Below are 22,912 nucleotides of genomic sequence, written 5' to 3' on the forward strand. Positions count from 1 at the left end.
TCTGATGTAAATTCAATTTATAATACGAACTAAGTTTCCTTTATTATTATTAGTCCTGCGTCTTTTTAATTCGTCACTTCTTTTATTTCAGAACAATGACGGGCTCCAAGATGCTGTTCGGATGTTTGGCGTTAATTGCTTTTCTGCATCCATTAGTTCACGTTTGTACTTCGAGTAGTACAGCTCAAGGTTTGTACTTCGAGTTGTCTTTTTCCATGCACTTCAAATTCCAATACGATCTGGTCACGTGGCCTTCGTACAATTTCGAAATTTTACCTGTTTGGTAATCGTCAATGAAAAAAGAAGTTATGCGTGACCTCAACACATTGAAACAATTTTTATGATTTTTTATTTGCCGGTTGGTCAGCAAGTTAATGGAAACATTTCACTTAACTATTCGCGTTAATTTCTTCGGTTTAACTTTTGGGAATTGCTTCGTTAGCTTCGGGAATATTCCAACGATTCGTTTTACGTACAAAATAAGCATGATAAATATTACATCACGGTAATGTAATATCGGAATATATTAAAGGTGTAATTTTGTCCGATTAATTATAATTTATTAATAATGGATTGAAAATACAGATATTAGTTAGACAGAGAAACGATGTTTGATTAACAGGAAAACTAAATGCAACGCTCGTATTTTTTATATTTGGTAACTCTCTCTCTCTCTCTCTCTCTCTCTCTCTCTCTCTCTCTCACTAGCAACTCTAACACTCGACAATTCTAACGACTCTATGCTTCGACGTCTCGATCAACTCTGACCCTCGCCAATGCATTCCTGCTCGGTCGTGCTCGCTCTTGCTCTCGTCCTCTCACACACACACACACACACACACGCACACGCACACGCACACGCACACACACTTTCTGGCTCACATGCTCTGGCCTCTCGATTGCCACTCCTTGAAATATGAAACCGTACTTCTGTTTTGACGCTGTTTATCTTTTCTCGCGTCACTGTTACTAGGCGCTCTTGGATGTAAACAAACTACAAAAAGACGACGTACACGGTGTTTTCTAATTTCAGCCGATCTTCAATCAAAGCTATTCTACGATATTACAGAATTATATTTCCCCCTTTTTAATTAATTATATATATATATATATATATGTCGGGTTTACATTAGAATTAGGGTTAGGGGCGTGAAACGAATCTTCGTTTGGGTTACACGTTGTCGTTATGCAATAGAGAAGACATTGACAAGTGCAAATACGATTATTATAGAACCGGACAAGTAACCGTGGTAGTTAGGTACTCGAGAAACTAATGACAATGATCCTAGGTTCAATAACGATTCCGCTGTGACATCAATCACATCTCAACCTACATCAGTGATAATACATCGACGGCCGACTCTCGAACACTTTTGGACACATCACCACCTTATCATCATAGCATACACCAAGACTGTGACGCACCTTAGTCCACATCAGAGATAGGATATGGACCCCCGACCTTTGGACACTTTTGGATACATCACCACCTTATCATCATAACATACACCAAGACTGTGATGCACCTCAGTCCACATCAGAGATAGGACATGGACTCCTGACCTTCGGACACTTTCTACATCATAACCTACACCTAGCCCCTCAACATCCTAAAACCAAAACGTATATAAACCGAGACTTCACCCAGCTCGGGCAGTTCTTGTTCTTCTTCTAGTTGCTGTACTCATATAACCCCTTTTCTCCAGGTCGGTATTATTTTGTAAGTGTGAACATTTATAATAAAGTTTTATAAAGGAAAATAAGTAGTTGGGTTACGACTCAGCCTTCTTACTACCACACAAGTACCGACTTTACGTGACACCGCGGTCGACGGGATGATAGATGAACGTGCTCACAAAATCTAAGTTGGACGCGTAATATTCACTGGTCGTAAAGGGTTACTCTTTTCATCGATGAAATCGCGAGCGAGAATGCCTTTCCCGTCCTGATGATGCCACAGAGGAAAACTATAATGGGGTGTGTCTAAGGACACGAGATCATCGGATTCGTCGAGAAAAGCCTTCGTTCAGAAAGTAAGGGAAATTGGCGTTGCTGCTAATTGGTCAATCTCCATATCGGTGGTTAGAAAAAGATGCTAGCCGCCCTCGAGGGAAAGTTGCTAGTGGGAGACGCCGCTCGTTGAAAAATAGGTCTCCCCTATTTTCCCGTAGGTGGGACAAAGACTGTTTGTCTGTTTGAAGGACTTTAGTTGACTAAATCTTAAGATTTATAACGGGCCTTCAGGCTAGCCGAACATGTACTGCGGAGACGCATCGACATCTGGCAATAATCTTACTCGGAGAATAGGCTCTGCGTGTGATGAGCTACAGGACAGAGACCGTTGGAATGTTTACCGTCGCGTGCCGTCACAAATATTTCTTTTAAGGAGGGCTATAGAATTACTCCATACCTTTGTTAGACAAAGCGTTCATCCCTTGGCCGCGACTACGTTAGGCGACGGACTGTCGCCTCGAGCCAAAGCTCACTATCACTAATCTCGAACAATTACAATCGGATTGAACAACTACAATTGTTTAATTACAGCTATAGTAGACTCTAGGTTATAATGTTGCGGGATTATCCAAAATTCCAAAAGCTCCGGTGTTCTTTCATCTCCGACAAATATAAGTACTGTCGAGAGACGCTCGTACAAACGTATTCGTAAAAACAGTGTATGATTGCTCGCATATGACTCGATAACTCGTATAACTCCGTTAATTACCGTTAATAACTCGTGAAACTCGAATTATAACTGACTCGCTCGCGACTGCTTCCTCTTATTGATAAATGATTTTTTGTCTATTACACGCCTGTCAGATTTCTTTACGAGCAGAACTGTAGCAAGTGCTATTGTAGCGGAATACAAAAAAATGATGCGTGCCTATGTGGGTGTCACGTTTATCTGCAGTTACGAAAATCTGAACTTTAGAAAGAGAACGTTGTTGTGGAAGTAATGATAAGTAAAGTGCGAGTGTTTGTGTAAATTCATATTTTTATAAATTGAAAAAATTAAATCTGAGCAGACGATTGTTTTATTATAAATGTTATAAGGAGTACTATATCTTGTATATTTCATACCTCGTTCGGTCTAATACTTCATATATGAAACCTATAGTGGTCATTGTTATCTATATTCATTCAATTAATATTTATTATTAATATTTATATTGAAACAATTTATGTTTATGTCTATGTATGAAGCATAAAAGTTTCAGCAACTATATGGTACGTGGTATTAGCATTATGCTAGGCATTATTTTACATTAGTCTTTGATTCCCGCTCTCTCGCTTGCGCGAATGAGAAGGATTAGGTTCTTACTTCGTTGGAATTGAAACTTATAACTCAACTTAATATGCCTTCGCAATTACTTAACTTGTGACTTAGAGAGTACACATAGATACCCCGACCATTACACTAAACGATTGTATGTGCCAGTTTATAAAATATGTACGTTGTCATTTACTATATAACATTTAAACCTGGCGACGTGGTAAATGTAAAGATTACAAATATTGATAAACTGAATGATTTCGTTAATGTACAACTTGGTAAATTTAATGTTCAAATTCCACCAGATCATATATCTGACGAAGATCTAAGTCCCTTACAAAAGCTGAAAGTCGACAAAGAAGTAGAAGCAAGAGTCTTGTTCCTTTATATAGGCCGAAAAAAGTACATCTCACTTTGAAAAGGTCTTTAATAACGAGTGACTTGCCCATTTTAGGAAACATACAAGACGCGAAAATTGACTCGAAACACCACGCAACTATCGTTCAAATACATAAGCGTGGAATATTGGTAAAGTTTTTCGGGGATGTCAAAGGTTGGATTCCACATACTGCCCTCGAGCTGGAAACATCTAACGTAAATTGAAACTATTCAGCTGGACAAACAATTTTGGTAAAAATTCAAACAGTGAACACAGATTCGGGAAAAGTAGTTCTAAATGTGGCTAATCAAGACATAAAAGTTGAAGAAGCAACATTCGATATTGGTGAAGAAGTAGAGGGCACAATAATAGAATCATCCGCTCAGGGATTATATTTAAGAGTCAGTAGATATAAAGGACAAACTGTTAGTACAGGATTTTTACTAGATGGTCACATGTCACCTTGTATGGAGATTGCAGCTCTACTAGCATCAAAATATGTTCCTGGTCATACACTTTCAGCTCTTCTATTTGCTACAGTACCTAATTTAATTTTAACTAGGACTTTTGCAACTCAAGGAAGGTACAGGAATGTTGAAAAACTGAAAATAGGAGACTGTATACCTTGTACGATCAAGGATATGGGTATAAGACTGGTATAAGACTTATTTTTCCAGTTGCAGAATATACGCCATTTGGATATGTGTCCCATAGTAACGTTAGTAATTTTAATCTACTGCACACAAACCAAATTTTATTGGCAAAAATATTTTCTATTAACAGGAAAGAACAACAATTAAGACTAACATTACCGCTAAAGAAAATATACATTGAATCCATTGATCCTGTATTTTAATAAATTAGTAGAACTTTCAAGGAATTCATATTACAAAAACAGACCCATTGCATCTGTCAAATTAGGGCAGAGAGTTACTGGAGAGATTGAAAAAATTACGCCTGATTGGTTGGTTGTTCAATTGCAGAATAACTTGCTAGGTATAGTGTCTAAGAATCATTACTCTGAGAATAAAAAAATAGGGGACAAAATTTCTGGGACGATTATATGGAAAAATTACGTACACGAGCTTGTCCAATCGACCACGTTATCGTTAATAATGCATAAGTGCCAAAATAAGTGCCAAACAAAATAAGCAAATACAATTTCCTGACGGTAAATTGCTACGTGGTAGAATCTTAATGGTGACAAATTGGTTTATCCTGATGCTCCTTCAAGGTATTGGCAACGGAACTTTAGCTGCGATACCTGTACGTCGTCACATAAATAGTTTACTGCCAGATCTAACACCTTATACTATTCATTCTAAAATTAAATGTTACACCTCATTAAATTTCAAAAAATCCGATATTATGCCTCTCAGCGTCATAAAATCTGCATTTGAAAAGAAGTGTTGTGTGAGAGAGAAATCGGATGATAATAATAACTTAAAAAGAAAGAAGCAAAATCAAGAGTACGTGGCACTCGCCAAAAAAATAAAAATTGAAAAGTTACGGGAAGACGAAACATGAAAAACAAAGGGAAACGAAACAGAGAAAAACCAGAGAAAGATTTAGAAAAGGAATATTCAAAGAGAATGTGTGTTGAACAAACAGGAGAAGAAAAGATTAAACTGGAAGATACCAAAGCTTCCGAAGAAGATTTGAAATATGCTGACTCAACTCTCCTTCAGGATAAAGAGTCATCTTGCGATAGTGAAGATGAAGTAGAAGAAAAACCAAATCTGAGAAATAAGAAATTATGTGCCGCTGAACGTCGAGAACAAAAAAGACAGGAGAAACGTGAAATACGTCAAAGAGAAGAAGCACTCGCCAATAACCAGTTACCAAATTCTGTACATCAGTTCGACAGATTAGTTTTAGCTAGTCTAGACAGTTCAATAGTATGGTTACAGTATATGGAATATCATTTACAAACAACAGAAATCGAGAAAGCAAGAGCAGTTGCAAGAAGAGCGGTGAAAACGATTAATTTCAGGGAACAGAAGGAAAAATTAAACGTTTGGAAGGCTTGGTTGAATTTGGAGTCTAAATTCGGATTTCCTAAAGCACTGAATGATGTTTTTCAAGAGGCAGTGAAGTCTAACGATTCACTGAAAGTATACAGTCACATGTTGACTGTTCATGTCGAGGCTAGCAGGCAGATGGAACTAGAGAAAACAATTAATACCATGATTGGAAAATTTAACTGTATTCCCGAGATGTGATTTAATTGTGGAGAAGGGTTGCTAAAAATGGGTTTGAGGGACAAATCGAGGCATATTATGCAGAGAGCATTCCAATCTTTGCCAGCATCTGAACGTATGTACACTACAGAAATAAAGAGAGAGCAGTAACTCTGTTTGAGCAAATTCTAAGTTCTTATCCGAAACAGGTGGATATATGGTCTTGTTATGTTGATTCTCTAGTTAAATCTAATGATACTGATATAGCAAGGTAAAAATATTTTTTCAACTATATTTTGTCTTTTTAATTTCATACAGAATTTATCTTCTAATAATTTGTATTTACAGGAAAGTTCTAGAGAGAGCAGTTGTTCAGGCATTACCGCCTAGAAAGGTAAAGATCCTCTTTAAAAAGTTCATCAATTTTGAAGAACGAGTTCTGCCCGAGCAGTCGAGCTATGCGTACGTAAAACATAGTGCCTCCGACATTGTGCGACAAGAGTAGAGCAACAGAACCAATCGAGGATGGAAAAAGTACCATCAATAAGAATACTAAACAAAGGAGAAACATACACTATAAGCAGGGCAGTAGACCAACAGAGCCCAATTAAAACAACAAGAGAAGTACAGGACTGCGCAAATACAAAAGAAATAGAAATGGAAATAATACAAGAAGACGACGTAAAGAGCAATACTAACAAGGATCTACCACAACATAACGAAAGTTGGAGAACTGTAACTCCCAGCAAAAAAAGAAAAATAAACACAAACACAAACGATAGGAGGACCACAGAAACAGAAAGTCAACAATGGCTACAAGAAATTCCTACACAAAACTCCTTCAGCTCACTGACAGAAGAGATGGACACAGACCCTACAGAAAAACCAAGAACACTCACTCCCAAGCCACCACCAATCTACATAGACGCAAAAATAATAGACCCCCTCATTGATCTGCTAAACAGCACGGCAGGAAAAGAAAACTGCACTATCAAACAGCTCAAACTGGACCAGGTAAAAGTACAGACTAATACCCCAGAAACCTACAGAAAAGTAACTAAAGCGCTAAAGGAAGAAAACGCTGGGTATCACACTTGCCAACCCAAATCCGACAAGAGCTGCAAAGCAGTAATCAGAGGTCTACACTCCAAAACAAATACAAACAAAATATGCGAGGAATTGGCCAAGATCGGACACCAGGTAAGAACGATCAACAATTTAGCCAGATTTGACACTAAGCAACCACTACCGCTATTCCTAATAGAGTTAGAACCGAAAAGCAACAACAAAGAAAAATTTGAAATTAAAAAAATCTCAAACACAATAATCACAGTCGAGCCACCCAGACATAGAAAAGATATACCACAATGCATGCGGTGTCAACAATACGGACACACAAAAAACTACTGCAACAGAAGCCCGGCGAACACAAGCCAGCTACAAAGGCTGCGTAGTCAGAAAACAACTACAAAGCAAACTCTTCCCGCCGATTCGAAACAGGACACACAACAATTTCCACACGCAACAAGACAACACAGAATCTATGTCAGCACCAAATACACAGCATGTAATGAACAATAACCACACTAACACCAATACCGTCAAAAACCGAAGCTACGCGCAAATAGTCAACCGGTCGTCACCCCTAGATAATCAAGAATAGAACAACCACAGCAACGACGCTACAGAAATCAAAGAGTTAATAAAACATTCCATAAAAAACACCGAAATACTCACAAAAATGATAAGCGAACAAAACGAACTCCTCAGACAGCAAACACAGCAGATAACAGACATGTTACAATTACTTACTAACGTGATGAGCAAAAAATAAAAATAGACACGCTTAAAATAGCAACCTGGAACTCTAACGGCCTACAACAAAGGGCCCTAGAAACTAAAACATTCCTGTATAGCAACAACATCGATATACTACTCGTTTCAGAAACACACCTCACAATGAAAAGCTATATAAAAATACCGCACTACACCATATGCGACACCAAGCATCCTCCAGGGAAAGCACACGGAGGGATGGCAGTAGTAATAAAAAACATTAAACATCACCTACACAGTCAGGTCAGTAAGGAACATATACAAGCAACCACCGTTACCGTACAGACTAACAGCAACCAACTGCAGTTGTCAGCAGTATACGTACCGCCGCGACACAAAACTACAACGCAAATGTGGGAAGAGTACTTTCGACACTTAGGTGACAAGTATATTGCAGCGGGAGACTACAATTCAAAGCACACACTATGGGGATCAAGAATCACTACACCTCGAGGTAGAACCTTGGAAAAATACATTAGAAACAATAACCTCAATATATTATCCACAGGAAGACCGACATACTGGCCGACAGACCTGAGCAAAATACCTGACCTGCTAGACTTTGCAGTTACAAAGGGACTAAACGCAAATAAACTAAACATAGCACCCAGCCTCGAGCTTACCTCCGACCATACGCCCATAATAATTGAATACAGAAACAAAGCAATACTTTACAGCAGCACAGAGAAGCTATGCAATAAAACCACCAAATGGCAAATATTCAAAGAAATAATAGAGAGCAAAATCAGCTGCAACATCCCACTGAAAACACCTGAACACATCGATCAAGCAGTAACAACATTCACAGAAACTATCCAAGAAGCAGCAAGGGCAACCACTATACCTGAAACAACCAACAGACAAACAAAAACAGTTCCACTAGACATCCTCGAAAAAATTAGAGAAAAAAGAAAAGCGAAAGCAAAATGGCAAAAACAAAGAACAAAAGAAAACAAAAAACACCTAAACAAACTCACAAAAGAAATAAAAGACAAAATAAAAGAGCACAATAACAACGAGTTCACAAAGTTCATCGAGTCACTATCTGCTCACGAGAACTACAACTACTCCCTATGGAAAGCCACAAAAAAAATAAAGAAGACAATAAAACTGGTACCAGCAACCAGAAGAATGGGCAAGAAGCAACGAAGAGCAAGCTGAAGAATTTTCCAACCACCTATGCAACACATTCACCCCACACAACATCAACAACAGCAACCACAATAGCCATACGGACGAGGACGCGCTAACTACTAGTACACCAACTGACAATCACTACACCATACCCAAAGCAACAGCACAAGAAATCAGAAACATAATTGAGAAAACAAAAAATAATTAAGCACCAGGAATCGACCTAATTAACGGCAAAATCTTAAAAAACCTTCCGCCAAAAGCAATAAGACAAATCACAATAATAGTTAACGCAATACTAAGAATACAATACTTTTCAAAAACTTGGAAACTGGCACAAATCATAATGATACCCAAACCAGGCAAGGACCCACACGAAATCAAACCCTACCGACCAATCTCACTACTTCCGATGTTCTCTAAGATACTAGAGAAAATAGTTTACTATTTGGGGATAAACCCCATAATAGAGAAGAATCAACTAATACCGGATCACCAATTCGGATTCAGAAACAAACACTCCACAATAGAACCAGCGCACAGACTCGTCAATGAAATCTTACAGGCGCTGGAAACGAAACAATGCTGCACGGCACTCTTTATGGATATCGAAAAAGCATTCGATAAAATAAACCACACTAGCCTACTTCAATCAATCAGGAAACAGTTCCCGGAGCAGAGATACCAATTAATCAAATCATACTTAAGAAGCTTCATAGTAAAAATCAAAGACACATACTCTGAAGTTAAAGAAATCAAGGCAGGAGTTCGGCAAGGAAGCGTCCTAGGACCAATTTTATACACATCATACACGGCCAACATACCAACAACTAACAATAGCAAAATACTGACATTCGCGGATGACACAGCTGTACTAGTCAGGCACACTAACCCTGCAACAGCAGTTACACTACTACAAGAACATATCGCAAAAATAGAAAAGTGGCTTCAAGCAAAACAAATTAAAGCAAACCCCGATAAATGCAACCATATTACATTCACACTGCGAAAACAGAAACCACCAAACATTGTACTAAATGGCACACACATAATACAAACAAGGCAAGTCAAATACTAAGAATCCAATACTTTCCTAAACTGTGGAAACTAGCACAGGACATAATGTTACCTAAACCAGGCAAAGAACCACACCAAACTGCATCTTACAGACCAATATCATTACTTCCTGTGTTTTCCAAAATACCAGAGGAAATAATATGCAACCGCATAAAACCAATAATATAGAAGGAAAAATTAATACCAGATCACCAATTTCGATTCAGAAACATACACTCCACTATAGAGCAAATGCACAGGCTCATTAAAGAAATAATACTAGCATTAGAAAACAAACAATACTGTACAGCCCTCTCTATGGACATAGATAAAGCATTTGACAAAATAAACCACGAAAGCCTACTACAAACAATCAGGAAACAATTTCCGGAGCAAATATACCAATTGATAAAATCTTACTTAAGCAGCAGAACCTTCGTAATAAAAATCAAGGACACATACTCTGAAGTTAAAGACATAAAGGCAGGGGTTCCGCGAGGAAGCGTCTTAGGATCAATACTATACACAAAACATACCAACAACTACCAATAGCAAAATACTGACACTCACGGACGACACAGCTGTACTAGTCAGGCACACTAACCCAGAAACAGCAGTCAAATTACTACAAGAACATATCGCAAAAATAGAAAAGTGGCTTCAAGCAAAACAAATTAAAGCAAACCCCGATAAATGCAACCATATTACATTCACACTGCGAAAACAGAAACCACCAAACATTGTACTAAATGGCACACACATAATACAAACAAGGCAAGTCAAATACTTAAGACTCCACTTAGATACACGACTCACATGGAAACAGCATATTAAAGCAACAACAGACAAAATACAGATGGCAAGGAGACAAATGTACTGGCTAACAAGTCGAAAATCCAAACTAAGCATAGAAAACAAACTAAAAATATATAAAATGATCATAAAATCAATCTGGACGTACGGAATAGCACTATGGGGAACAGCAGCAATGAGCCATATAACCAAAATAGAGGCAACGCAATCTAAAATACTCAGAACAATAGTAAACGCGCCATGGTACGTTAGAAACGAGAACATTCGGAAAGACCTGGGAATACCAATGGTCAAGGAGGAGATTAACAGAAGTGCAAGAAGGTACAGAGAAAGAATACCCAAACAAATACAACGCACCCAAACCGGCTGGCAGCGGAAACGGTCGACACATCAAGCATAAAAAGAAGATCTCACCTAGACCTAACAGAAGACCTAACAGATCTCACAAGGACATAACCTAACAAACACGATAATGGTACCCCGCTGGGGGTAGCCACCCACATGTTATATTAGTATACCGCTATAATATTTTACCAAATGTCCTACTGGACAAATTGTAAAAATTGGCTGTAGAATATGTAGAGAAGCAGTGTACAAAATGATTAAAAATAATAAAACATTTTGACACATATTTCATTACATCACGTGAGCAAAACCTATGTTACGTGGCGCAAGATGATCCGTGCGACGTCCTTCATTGTCGGACCGTCAAAACCCAAGCACCATTAAACAGGCCCTCAATAAATCTAAGGCCCCACCATAAAACTTTAACTTTTTAACGTCATTATTTTAACACATGTTTTAAGTTAATCCTTTTGTCCTGGAGGACTTTTTAAGCCTAGAAAGGTTTTCGGTTTATAGAGGGTTATTGGAAAGGTCCTTAGGCTTATTAGGCGCTCTTAAAAATTACGGAGACTGCGGGCAGTGACCTAACGGAAAAAGTGGATATTTATCTAACGGAAAATCCGGCTTTTTCCGGATTTTTTGTAAACAATGACACCCCCTAGCAAGGTTGGTAGGAGGTTTCCTTCTCCTCTCACCACTCATTAACATGACTGAAACCAATAGGCATCACATATCGTTACTCTCACCTTATTAACGAAAAGTGTGAGAAACGAATCCGCTTTCTTCGTTCAAGAAAACACACCCACACCGAGCTTTCCTCCGTAATTGCATGAGATCGGAACATCAGTCTCCTCTATTGCTACGTCAACTACAACAAGAAACTCAACTGTAAGGGCCTTGCTGTATTACCAAAGAATACTGTGCATGTGTATCGCATCTTCATACGCCAAATCGTCGTCTACGACATATATCATACGCAACGGCGTAAGTTCGTTGTATCAATTTGTTGAAAATATATAGTTTATAATCCTGTTAATCGCAGCGCTATATCACCTCAACCACCTCTATTATCTTAACGGAAATCAGGAGATCGATCTATTCGCGACGTCGATTATTATAATCGTAACGGGAATTTACGACTCCCGCTGATGTGTTTCCGCGCGATTACGTCTCCCCGCGATTGATTGAAAATACAACCTTAATTACACAATACCTAAAACAGTCCAGTTATGTAAAGTTTTCTACCACATATACAAAATACTATTAATATTGATACAGATAAAAATGAAAAAAGTAATAATAAATTGACATATTTACAATTTCTCTGATCTCAAGTGCGTCCTTTTTATTGATTATTCTGTAATGACAAAAACAGGAATATGTCTAATCAAAAATCTTTTAGTACGTTTGGGACGCAACTGCTCCATTGTGCAGCAGTAGTTTTAGCTAATCGATCGTTACAACCACGTCCGCGCTATTGACTTCTTCAGAGGTCTCGGCGACATTTGAATTGTGCCTGAAATTGTACAATTTGGTTTTGTAGGTACCCAGGTAAATACCCTTGTCCAAGAAGTCTTCGTTTTTGTACTTCCCGTTCGTGGTTATTATGTTTTGCGTCTATCTTCTTAAACATATTTTTTGAGGTAATCCATGCTGCATCACGAAGACATTAAATAATGTAGATTTATATTGTTTCGACTCGAGATCTCTACCGATTCATTTATGTGATGCTCTGTATGAAGTGTATCATCGATCAATTTGAAGAGAGACACGATTTGAATTTTTGGACGAACTACAAATTTTTAATAGTTAGTAGCCAAAATTGAGAAGCTAAATCAAAATCCGCGCGGTCACCGTCTACTTCTTCATAAATGTAGTCATAGACTATGGACATAAAAATATGGATCGTACCATAGGTCTATGGTTTATTCATCTCTGGATATAATGTTCTTGATTCGTGATGTAGTCGCGCGTGGGTTGCCTCGTTGCTTATTGCCCCGGTGTAGCTGATTCCTCCATCTGGTTTAGGATCAGTTGCCTGCAGCTTGTGAAGCAAAAAAATCAGAGACTGTTGAAGAATTTTGAAGATAGATCTGTCTTATACTGTTCATTCTAAAATAAAACGATATATTTCATTAAGTTCCACAGAATAGATTATTGCGCCTATTTGCATGGTAAGATTTGCTTTCGAAAAGAAATACTATGTAAAAGACAAGTTGTGCGATAATAATAACCAAAAAGGGTTGATATTTCTAATTTCATAGTGTGCTTACTTCATAAATGAAATTTTGGGGGTGTCCTGGAGAAAGTACTTGTTACGTTCGGATACTGGCAAAGATTGCAATGCTCTCTGCATAATGTGCCTCGATTTTTAATAATCCTTCTCCACTATTAAATCATGTCTCGGGAATATGTTTAAACTTCCCAATCATGGTATTAATTGTTTTTTCTAATTCCATCTGCCTGCCAGCCACGACACGAACAGCCAACATGTGACTGTATATTTTCAGTGAACCGTTAGACCTCACTGCCTCTTGAGAAACATCATTTAATGAGTCAGGAATTCCAAATTTCGATTCTAAATTCAACTAAGCCTTCCAAACGTTTAATTTTTCCTTCTGTTCCCTGAAATTAGTCGTTTACACCGCTCTTGTCGCGACTGTTCTTACTTTCTCTATTTCTGTTGCTTGTAAACGGTATGCCGTATACTGTAGCCATACTATTGAACTGTCTGGATCAGCTAAAACTAATCTGTCGAACTGATCTACAGAATTTGATAACTGGTTATTGACGAGCGCTTCTTCTCTTTGACGAACTTCACGTTCCTTCTGTGTTTTCTGTTCTCAACGTTCAGCGGCACTTAATTTCTTATTTCTCAGTTTTGGCTTTTCTTCACAATCGCTAGATGACTCTTTAGGCTGGAGGAGAGTTAAATCAGGGTTGTTATCCCAGTAAAATCCATACGCAAATATCCTTGGCTTCCGCTCGTTATCGTCACCATTATTAACATTGTTAAGCGCATATCTCAAATCTTGTTTGGAAGGTTTGGTATATTTCAGTTTAATCTTTTCTTCTCCTGTTCGTTCAACACACGTTCGTTTTTCTCTGTTTCGTTTTTTATCTTTGGTACTTCTTGTAACTTTTCAATTGTTATTCTTTTGGCGACTACCATGTTCTCTTGATTTTGTTTCTTTCTTTTTAAGTTATTAATATCATCCGATTTCTCTTCCACACAATAATGGAAGATAGTGTCACGTAGAAGACACAGGAAATCACGAAATTAACGGATCATGTCTTGTGAATTTGAAGTGTGTAGGACGTAATAGATGCCAAAAAAAAAAAAAACACTCGGAGATATTTAAACAGTATATTTATTAACAATTCTCTCTTTCGACACTTTGCGTAGAACTCGCGATTACACTTGACGATTCGCAATTCTCGGTTACAACTGATAGACGATGAGTTAAGGTGGCGATTGAGCAAAGTGCGCGATATAAATTAAGATGATGACTACTCAAGGAACGTAGAGGAACTGTCCTTCTGTGACGATGACGCTGCGGAGGTGTGACTAAGGGTACGAGATAATCGGATTCGTTAAGGAAAGTTTTCCTTAGGAAAGTGAGGGAAATGAACGTCGCTGTTAATTGGTTAATTTCTATGTTGATGGTTGAAGAAGGATGCTAACCGCCCTCGAGAGAAAGTTGCTAGCGGGAAGCGTCGTCCTTGAGGAAAACAGATTTCCCGTATCTTCCCGCAGTAGGTGTTAGAGATTTAGGGACTGTTAGGATAAAGACTGGTTGTCTGTTTGAAGAACTTAACTAGTTAACTAAATCTTAAGATTTATAACAGGTCCTCAAGCTAGCTGAACATGTACTGTGTAGATGCATCGACGTCTGGTAATCGTCGCACCCGGAGAATAGGGTCTGCGTGTGGCGAGCCACGGGACAGAAACCGTTGGAATATTTACTGTCGAGTACCGCTACAACTATTTCTTTTTAAGGAGAACTATACTATTACCTCATACTTTTGTCAAGCAAAGCGTTCATCCCTTGACCGCTGCTACGTTCGGCGACTGGTTGTCGCCACGAGCCCAAGCTCATTATCACAAATCTCGAACAATTGTAATCGAGTTAAGTTATAGAGGCTAAAATATTGAGGGTTTTCCGATGAATTCCAAAGGAAGGCCCCGGTGTCCTTTCATCTCCGACATATATATTTTGTGGCATGCTTGTAAAATCTAGACATCATTCTTTTGGTAGCTTTTTATGATTGTATCACAATTTTAAGATTAATTAAACGAATATTTAATAATGATTTTAATATCGAAAGTAACGATTATTATACTACGAATTTTTATATGAATAGAGTATGTTAGAATATGTGAAACATAAGATCCGGTCAAGTAATAGGAACAAACGAAAAACAGTTTTGTACGAAGAAAAACAAGAAAGATATAAAGAATAACAGGCTTTGTTTTCGAGAAAATTGATCTTGGAAATCTGTTTGAAACATGTAAATTTGGTTAGTTACCGATTAAGCAGAGGGAAGTTATTCGACGTGCAAAAATAAGAGAAAAATGTGGAATAAGATCTTTCCATATAAAGCTTCATTTTCAAGAAAAACGAATTTCTTCGTGCTCAGTTGATAACACTGTTCAACACGTAATTTTGCAACCTTCAATTTCTTTTACCACCGTTCCTGGTATGCCATCTACACCAACCGCTTTATTCCGGTTCATCTCAGCTCCGGCATCCAGTAGCGCTTCCTTCGTGATCAAGCCCTCGCTGACACTAATACTCCCGTGGGTTCTACTTATATTTCCCCTCGGTCTCGTTAAGAAAAGCTACGTCATGATAGCCCTGTACGCCCTTCGCTATGGATCCCTGCCCAACGAGGCACAGAACTCCTTTCAACCCTTCTCCTTGTTGGTTCGAATCAGTTTCCTCATCTGCCTCTTCTTTTTCCGCAACTCCTAAATCCACTGTGCCGCGTCTCCAGTTCCTCTCGCCATTGCTCTCTAGCTCTTCTTCTCGTCGTCATCACCTCCTTTCTTAACTTCATCGACTGTTCACTCCGCCAATAATTATGATTTTTCTTGCTCATCGGAGGATAAACCCTTTTTAATTCGGAGGTACATGAGGTTTCCACTGTAACAGCATACATCGAGCCCTCCTGCATAGATGTCCCTCGGTACATGTTACTAAGCTTTCCTAATTAACCATTGCCACCAGGTGGCCCACTTAGCCAGATTGACACATACCATTTCATATTGAATAATACTTCACTTCATACATGTAGATGGCACCACTCCTTAATGTATCATAAAGCCCCTAAAGAAGGGGCCCGCTTACCTATTGGCAACCGTATGACACGTGCGCGTCTCATCACGTCGTTCAAATTATTATGTGAGCCCTACTTCCTACACTCCATTGCATATAAGCATTTGCATTTGCATTTCCCCTATCCCATCAACTCACAGTTGACCCTAGTGACAAGAAAACCTCACCTTGCCCCAATGCTACCACCCACATGTATCTTCTTCAATTCATCGATCTACTAATATTCATGTGCCAATCCAGCAGGTATTAATCGTGTCGAAGCCACCCAAAGGGCAGTGTTAGTGTATTATTGTGTTCCATCGTGTGCAATTGCATTCTCTATCATACTTCATAATCTTACACCATTTAAATCTATTATATTAATTATCATCTCGAAGCCAATATTAAATACTGTTGCGTTGAAAATTAATACAAAACCATTCTCGTTATTCAATTAAAAGTAAAATAAATAACGACTAAAACAAAAACAAAACACGATAAACAGACTTAGCGTGATGAGTTATTGTTATTAAAGGCGTTTTTAATCTTTCCATTCTTAACCATTAATTTAATAGTTTGTAATTAATTAATTAATTAATTTGTAGTTATGAAGCTATAATAACTCATCAATAAATGCGAACAACCAACGTCCTTTCGAATTATCTACAACAACGTACTCACGCATATTAAACATTTACTAATACGTTATATACATTAATTTATTACTTTTTAAATTATCTACTGTTTCCTATTAATTCCTTTCTTTCTAATTCCACTCTCTAATTCTTTCACTGTTTTCCATTATGAACTGACTTTATCTGATGAGTCATTATAGTTCCAAACATATTTATCCTAAGCTATTGTATTTAAATTACTTAAGGTTGAAAATAAATTTCTTCTTAAAACTTTATATTTATATAGTTCTTCAATTATATTATGTAGTATTCTACGTAATACTCCTTCATTATATTACCACTCTTTATTATATTTTATTGAACTCTGGCTTCTCCTAATTCAATTCTAATTTTATTTCCTTTTAAAGTTTTATCATTTAAATTGAGATTCGTAATTGCATTTTTTTATAGATACTCGACTTTACCAACTCCTCTTCATATTTTAATTCAATAATTCAATAATTTATTGCCTTATATTCTTTGATATTGTTCATCTATGACTCATCACGCCACGATTATCGAGCATTATACTTCTTGTTTCTCTCACATTTAACATTAGATCCTCCAATTATTCCATTTATTTTTGTTCAGCGAAGATATTACCATTTAATTATACCCAAACATATTGCAACTCACTCACTCGATCATAATCCACGTCGACTCCCTTGTAATATACACCCTTTTTTTTTTATTAACGTGGAGGAAATCCGCACTGACACCAGGTCGCTTCTGGGGAAAAGCGGCGTGGTAGTGCCGGACTCCAGCCGACTAAAACCTCCACGATGACCGCCCCGGCTGCGATTGAAAGGGGCCCGGGAATTGGTGTGAGCGATACACCGCCCCCCCCCCCGCCTAATACCGCCGCTTGATGGAGCCATGTATCATACACCCTGATATTCACTTAATACTATTCCACTCACACCAATTCTCCTATCACCTCATCCCACTTCACACCCCTTACAATTTATCGTAATAATTCATTGCACTTCCCTCCCTCTTTGTAATCCACTGTAACCCATTGCAATTTTGTTGAAATTCGCACAAGCATACTGTATTTTCGACCAGTCGTGGGGAGACGCTTTTGCTAGGAAATGCGTCAATGGAAGTCGTAAATTCCCGTTACGATTGTAATAATCGATGCCGCGAACAGATCGATCCCCTGATTTCCATTGAGATAATAGGGGTGGTTGAGGTTGTATAACGCTGCGATTAACAGGGTTATAAAGTATGTATTTCCAACAACTTTACACAAGATAATAACGCCGATGCGTAAGAGGTAAGTGAAGAATAAATGGATTGCTCTTAGATGAGAGAATCAGTGTAGAGACGATGATTGATCTAAAGACAGAGCTCGCGTCCTGGTAGATATGTTGTCGTCGACGAAGTCTTGAGATGTTGGGTATGTTAGAATGGAGAGTTAACTGAACTTCCGCTCTCATGTAATTACGGAGGAAAGCTCGGTTTGTAGGTATTTTTTGAACGAAGGAAGGGGATTCGTTGTTCACACTTTTCGTTATGAAAAGTGAGGGTAACGGTCCGCGATGCGGCTTGATTATAACCCACGTTAATGCATAAAGGTATGAGGAAGAAGCCTCCTACCAACGTGGCTCATGGGTGACCTTGTTCATGGGAAAAACCAGCTTTGTCGTTAGACAAACATTCGTTTTTCCCATTAGGTGACTACCCGCTCTCTCCGTAATTTTTAATAGCGTCTAATAAACCTGACGACTTGTCTAAGGACCAGCCATAAACCGAAACACTTATAGGATTAGAAAATCCTTCCGGATAAGCACATTAACTTGAAAACATGTGCTAACAGTTAAATTAAAAAGTTAAGGTTTATGGTGGGTCCTTAGGTTTATTGAGGACCGGAATGACGGTACGTGGACCATAGGCTGCCAGGCATTGTCGTGACCAGTTTCGACCATTTTGTTTATTGACGGTCGGACGAAATGCGTCGTCTCCAGGTTTTGCGTGGCGCGTATCCCAGGATGGGAAAGTCCCTGGAGCGAATTATATACGCTGTGCCGCAAGGGTTTCAATACAAACGGTCGTACAATATCGCCTGATACGTCGTAATCAGGAAAACGTATCTTCCTTAATTGTAATGCGGATGTATCGGACTTGATGATGTTGCGCAGCTCGGTGTCGTTTTCTTGCGCTGCGGCGAGAGTTTTATGGTCCACAGATTTCCCTATCGCTTCGATGCGAGATAGAGCGTCGGCTACATTATTGTCCAAACCTTTAATGTATCAGATGTCGGTCGTGAACTGTCCAATGTAGTCAAGATGGCGAAATTGTCGCGGTGAACATTTGTGTAGATATTGATTGAACGCGCACATGAGGGGTTTCTAAAACGTTTAACTGCGGTGTACAGAGCAAGAAGTTTGCGGTCATATGCTCTATATTTTTTCGCTGCGCGGAGGTCAAGGATTTTGTAACAAATCTTAACGACTGCCATTTGTCGTTTACGCGTTGTTGTAGTACTGCTCCTATGGCGTAATCGGATGCGTCTACCGCGAGGCTGACGGGCCCGCCTGGTATCGGATGCGCTAGTGTCACACGCTCAGTAATGTCACATGTTGAGAAGCAGTAATAGGGTGGACAAAACATACTGCATGCCACAGCTATCGATACAATAACCAGATAGTAACGGAATAGCCGTCTCTGATATACACTCGGGGATAATCCCTACAGGGGGACTAAAACCTCAGCATAAAAACCTTTCCAAATTAGCGCTCGATATCTTTTTTATTATAGCACTCTGAACCCTCACTATTTTGGATTCGTACAATAAATTTTACTACTGTTAGGTAGATGATACATTTACACTGTACATGTGAATGTGTGTGTAAGCGTCAGAGGGCGTCCAGGTATCAGTTGAGACAAAGACGATTCGAAGCTGTTAGAAGAATCTGGTGGGGTCGGTTGACAACAAGCGTGCGTACAAGAGGGTTATCGAGGTCTTCGGAGTGTAATATATGTCGGAGATGAAAGAACACCGGAGCCTTTGGAATTTTGGATAATCTCGCAACATTGTAACCTAGAGTCTACTATAGCTGGAATTAAACAATTGTAGTTATTCAATCCGATTGTAATTGTTTGAGAGTTATGATAGTGAGCTTGTGCTCGAGGCGACAGCTAGTCGCCGAACGTAGCCGCGGTCACGGGATGAACGCTTTGTCTAACAAAGACATGGAGTAATTGTATAGCTCTCTTTAAAAGTGAAATAGTTATAACACACGGCAATAAACATTCCAACGGTCTCTGTCCCGTAACTCGCCACACGCAGACCCTATTCTTCGAGTAAGATGATTGCCAGATGTCGATGCGTCTCCGCAGTACATGTTCAGCTAGCCTGAGGGCCCGTTACAAATCTTAAGATTTAGCTAACTAAAGTCCTTCAAACAGACAAACAGTCTTTGTCCCAACTACGGGAAAATAGAGGAGACCTATTTTTCAACGAGCGGCGTCTCCCACTAGCAACTTTCCCTCGAGGGCGGCTAGCATCTTTTTCTAACCACCGATAGGGAGATTGACCAATTAGCAGCAATGCCAATTTTCCTTACTTTCTGAACGAAGGCTTTTCTCGACGAATCCGATGATCTCGTGTCCTTAGACACACCCCGTTATAGTTCTTCTTTGTGGCATCATCGGGACGGAAACTCACTCTCTCGCTTGCGATCTCATCGACGAAAAGGTTGACACCTTACGGTCAGTGAATATCACCAAAGAATCTGACATAGAGTACGTACACCTACCATCCCGTTGGCTGCGTATTTGTTAGTGAACCTAAGACCATTGTCACTAGTGTTGCAAGTGTGTGATCATCGTCAGTTTGCGTCAACTCTGTAACCTTTTTGTTTGTGTCAATAAAAGTCACTTCCGTGGTCTAAGAAGATGGATAGCTTCAGTGAAGAATCATTACCTACCCCAAGTCCTCACCGTGATAGCGACTCGAGCCCGGACTCGAATCGTGACTCGACATGTCAATAGGAAAGGATGTACTTACTCTTAATAGGTGTGTACCCCTACGAGGTAAGACTTGGGCGAAGTGCGGTGATGTGTGAAGAAGGTTTCGATTTTAGGAGGTAGAACAGGATATCCTGAGAAGTGGAGTTTTATATTAAATTATATTAAAGTTATATTAATTTTATAATAGTAATATTATTATTATGGCAATAAACATTGTGCAGGTACGATGAAGTTTAGCATTTTTTACCTATTTAACAGCAGATAGTTTATTGTAATTGACTATAGAGTTTATACGATTAATTGTTTACTAATATCGACTACAGAAGGAGGTTTTTAACTCTCCATATATCTATCAATGTTTATGTGTTTTATTAATTATTACTTGGTTGTAAGCATATATGAAGGAGTTACTTACTTGCTTTTACTAATGTACTTACTTGAGAGGTAAGTCTTGGCTTGCGTAGTGTTTAGGGAACGAGGTTTTTGATATCTAAAAATTGACTTTGAATTATTATTCATGAAGTGGATCTCGCTAGGATATCTATGCTCATTTTAATAATGGACCATTGTTACTTGATTTGTAGAGAGAGTTAGTTTATATTTAGTTTTTATATGTCGGAGAACAGTCAGGAACAGGGTTGTGGGCGTTTGATAGACCTCCCTTGGAGTTGGCCATCGTTGTGTGATAACGAAGATACGGCCTGATGCTACGAGTATGGACATTACCGATTCGACAATCAACAGCGGTGGTTGGGCACTTGTGATGTTAGTGACGTTGGTCTTAGGTCCGATGACGAATCCACGGTCAACGGGATGAAAGATATACTTGCTCTAACTCAAACTCACTGATCGTCAGGCGCTGCTCCCTTCGTCGGTGGGATCTCAGGAAAGAATGAATTTTCGTTTCAATGATGCCACAGAGGAAAACTATGATGGGGTGTGTCTAAGGACACGAGACCATCGGATTTGTCGAGGATAGCCCTCGTTCCGAAAGTAAGGGAAATTGACGTCGCTGTCAATTGGTCAGTTTGGGACAAAGACTGTCTGTCCGTTTGGAAAATCTTAATTGCCGGAAAAACCCAGGTTTTGTAGCGGGTCCTCGGGCTAACTGGATTTGTGCTGTGTACGTGCCTCAACATCAGGTATTCATTGTCCGAAGGAACCGTTGGAATGTTTTACTGTCACTCTACGTACCTCTATTGGTATTTCTTTTAACGAGGGTCATACTATAACTCCACACCTTTGTTAGGCGAAGCGCCCGTCCCGTTGACCGCGGCTACGTTCGGCGACTGGTGGTCGCCTTGAGCCCAAGTTTATTATCACAAATCGCAAACAAGTACAATTGGGCAGGATGACAGCAGATTGTTTAATTACGACTGTAAACTTTAATTACAATTTTACGGATTTTCCCGAAGTTCCAGAGGGAAGGCTCCGGTGTCCTTTCATCTCCGACATATATGTTTGATTCTACTTACTATATAATGACAATAAATTTATATTTTATGTATTTATGTATATGAGGTACTTACTTTGAGTGATAGTGATAAATTGATGATGGCATGTGTCTAGCGAAGGAGGTTTTGATGCCTGTAAGCAGGCCTCGAGTTAGTTTTGTTAAGAGGATTATTATATTCTCTTGTTTGATTTTGACTATGTGATTGTTATGTTACGCTTTATGCTTTATATTTATTTTGTCTACTCAAATAGATGTACTAGGAATGATGTACTTACTTCTAATAAGTGCGTGCTCCTACGAGGCAGAGAATTGGGTGATGAATGTGTTGAGGAGCAAAGAAGGAGCTGATCTTAGAAAGTAGAATGAAGAATTATCCTGCGAAGAGGAGTTTATTTTAATTATATTATTATATTAATTGACATTGAGTAGGTATTATGGAGTGTAGAGTATTTTTACTTATTTATTAGGATACTGT

General features: G+C 38.8%; 1 long non-coding RNA gene and 1 pseudogene across 1 annotated transcript; one reads left to right on the forward strand and one right to left on the reverse strand.

The window, feature by feature from the left end:
* Positions 1 to 1,559: 1,559 nt before the first annotated feature.
* On the forward strand, positions 1,560 to 6,357 carry LOC117164575 (rRNA biogenesis protein RRP5-like; annotated as a pseudogene).
* Positions 6,358 to 21,117: 14,760 nt separating this feature from the next.
* Positions 21,118 to 22,856, reverse strand: LOC143302935 (uncharacterized). The gene is made up of 3 exons (XR_013058802.1): positions 22,713 to 22,856; positions 22,511 to 22,568; positions 21,118 to 21,471 (listed from the first exon to the last, which is right to left on the reverse strand). It is a non-coding gene; the product is annotated as an uncharacterized LOC143302935 (long non-coding RNA).
* Positions 22,857 to 22,912: the final 56 nt, after the last annotated feature.

Source organism: Bombus vancouverensis, chromosome 7 (assembly GCF_051014615.1).
Source record: "Bombus vancouverensis nearcticus chromosome 7, iyBomVanc1_principal, whole genome shotgun sequence".
NCBI lineage: Eukaryota > Metazoa > Arthropoda > Insecta > Hymenoptera > Apidae > Bombus > Bombus vancouverensis.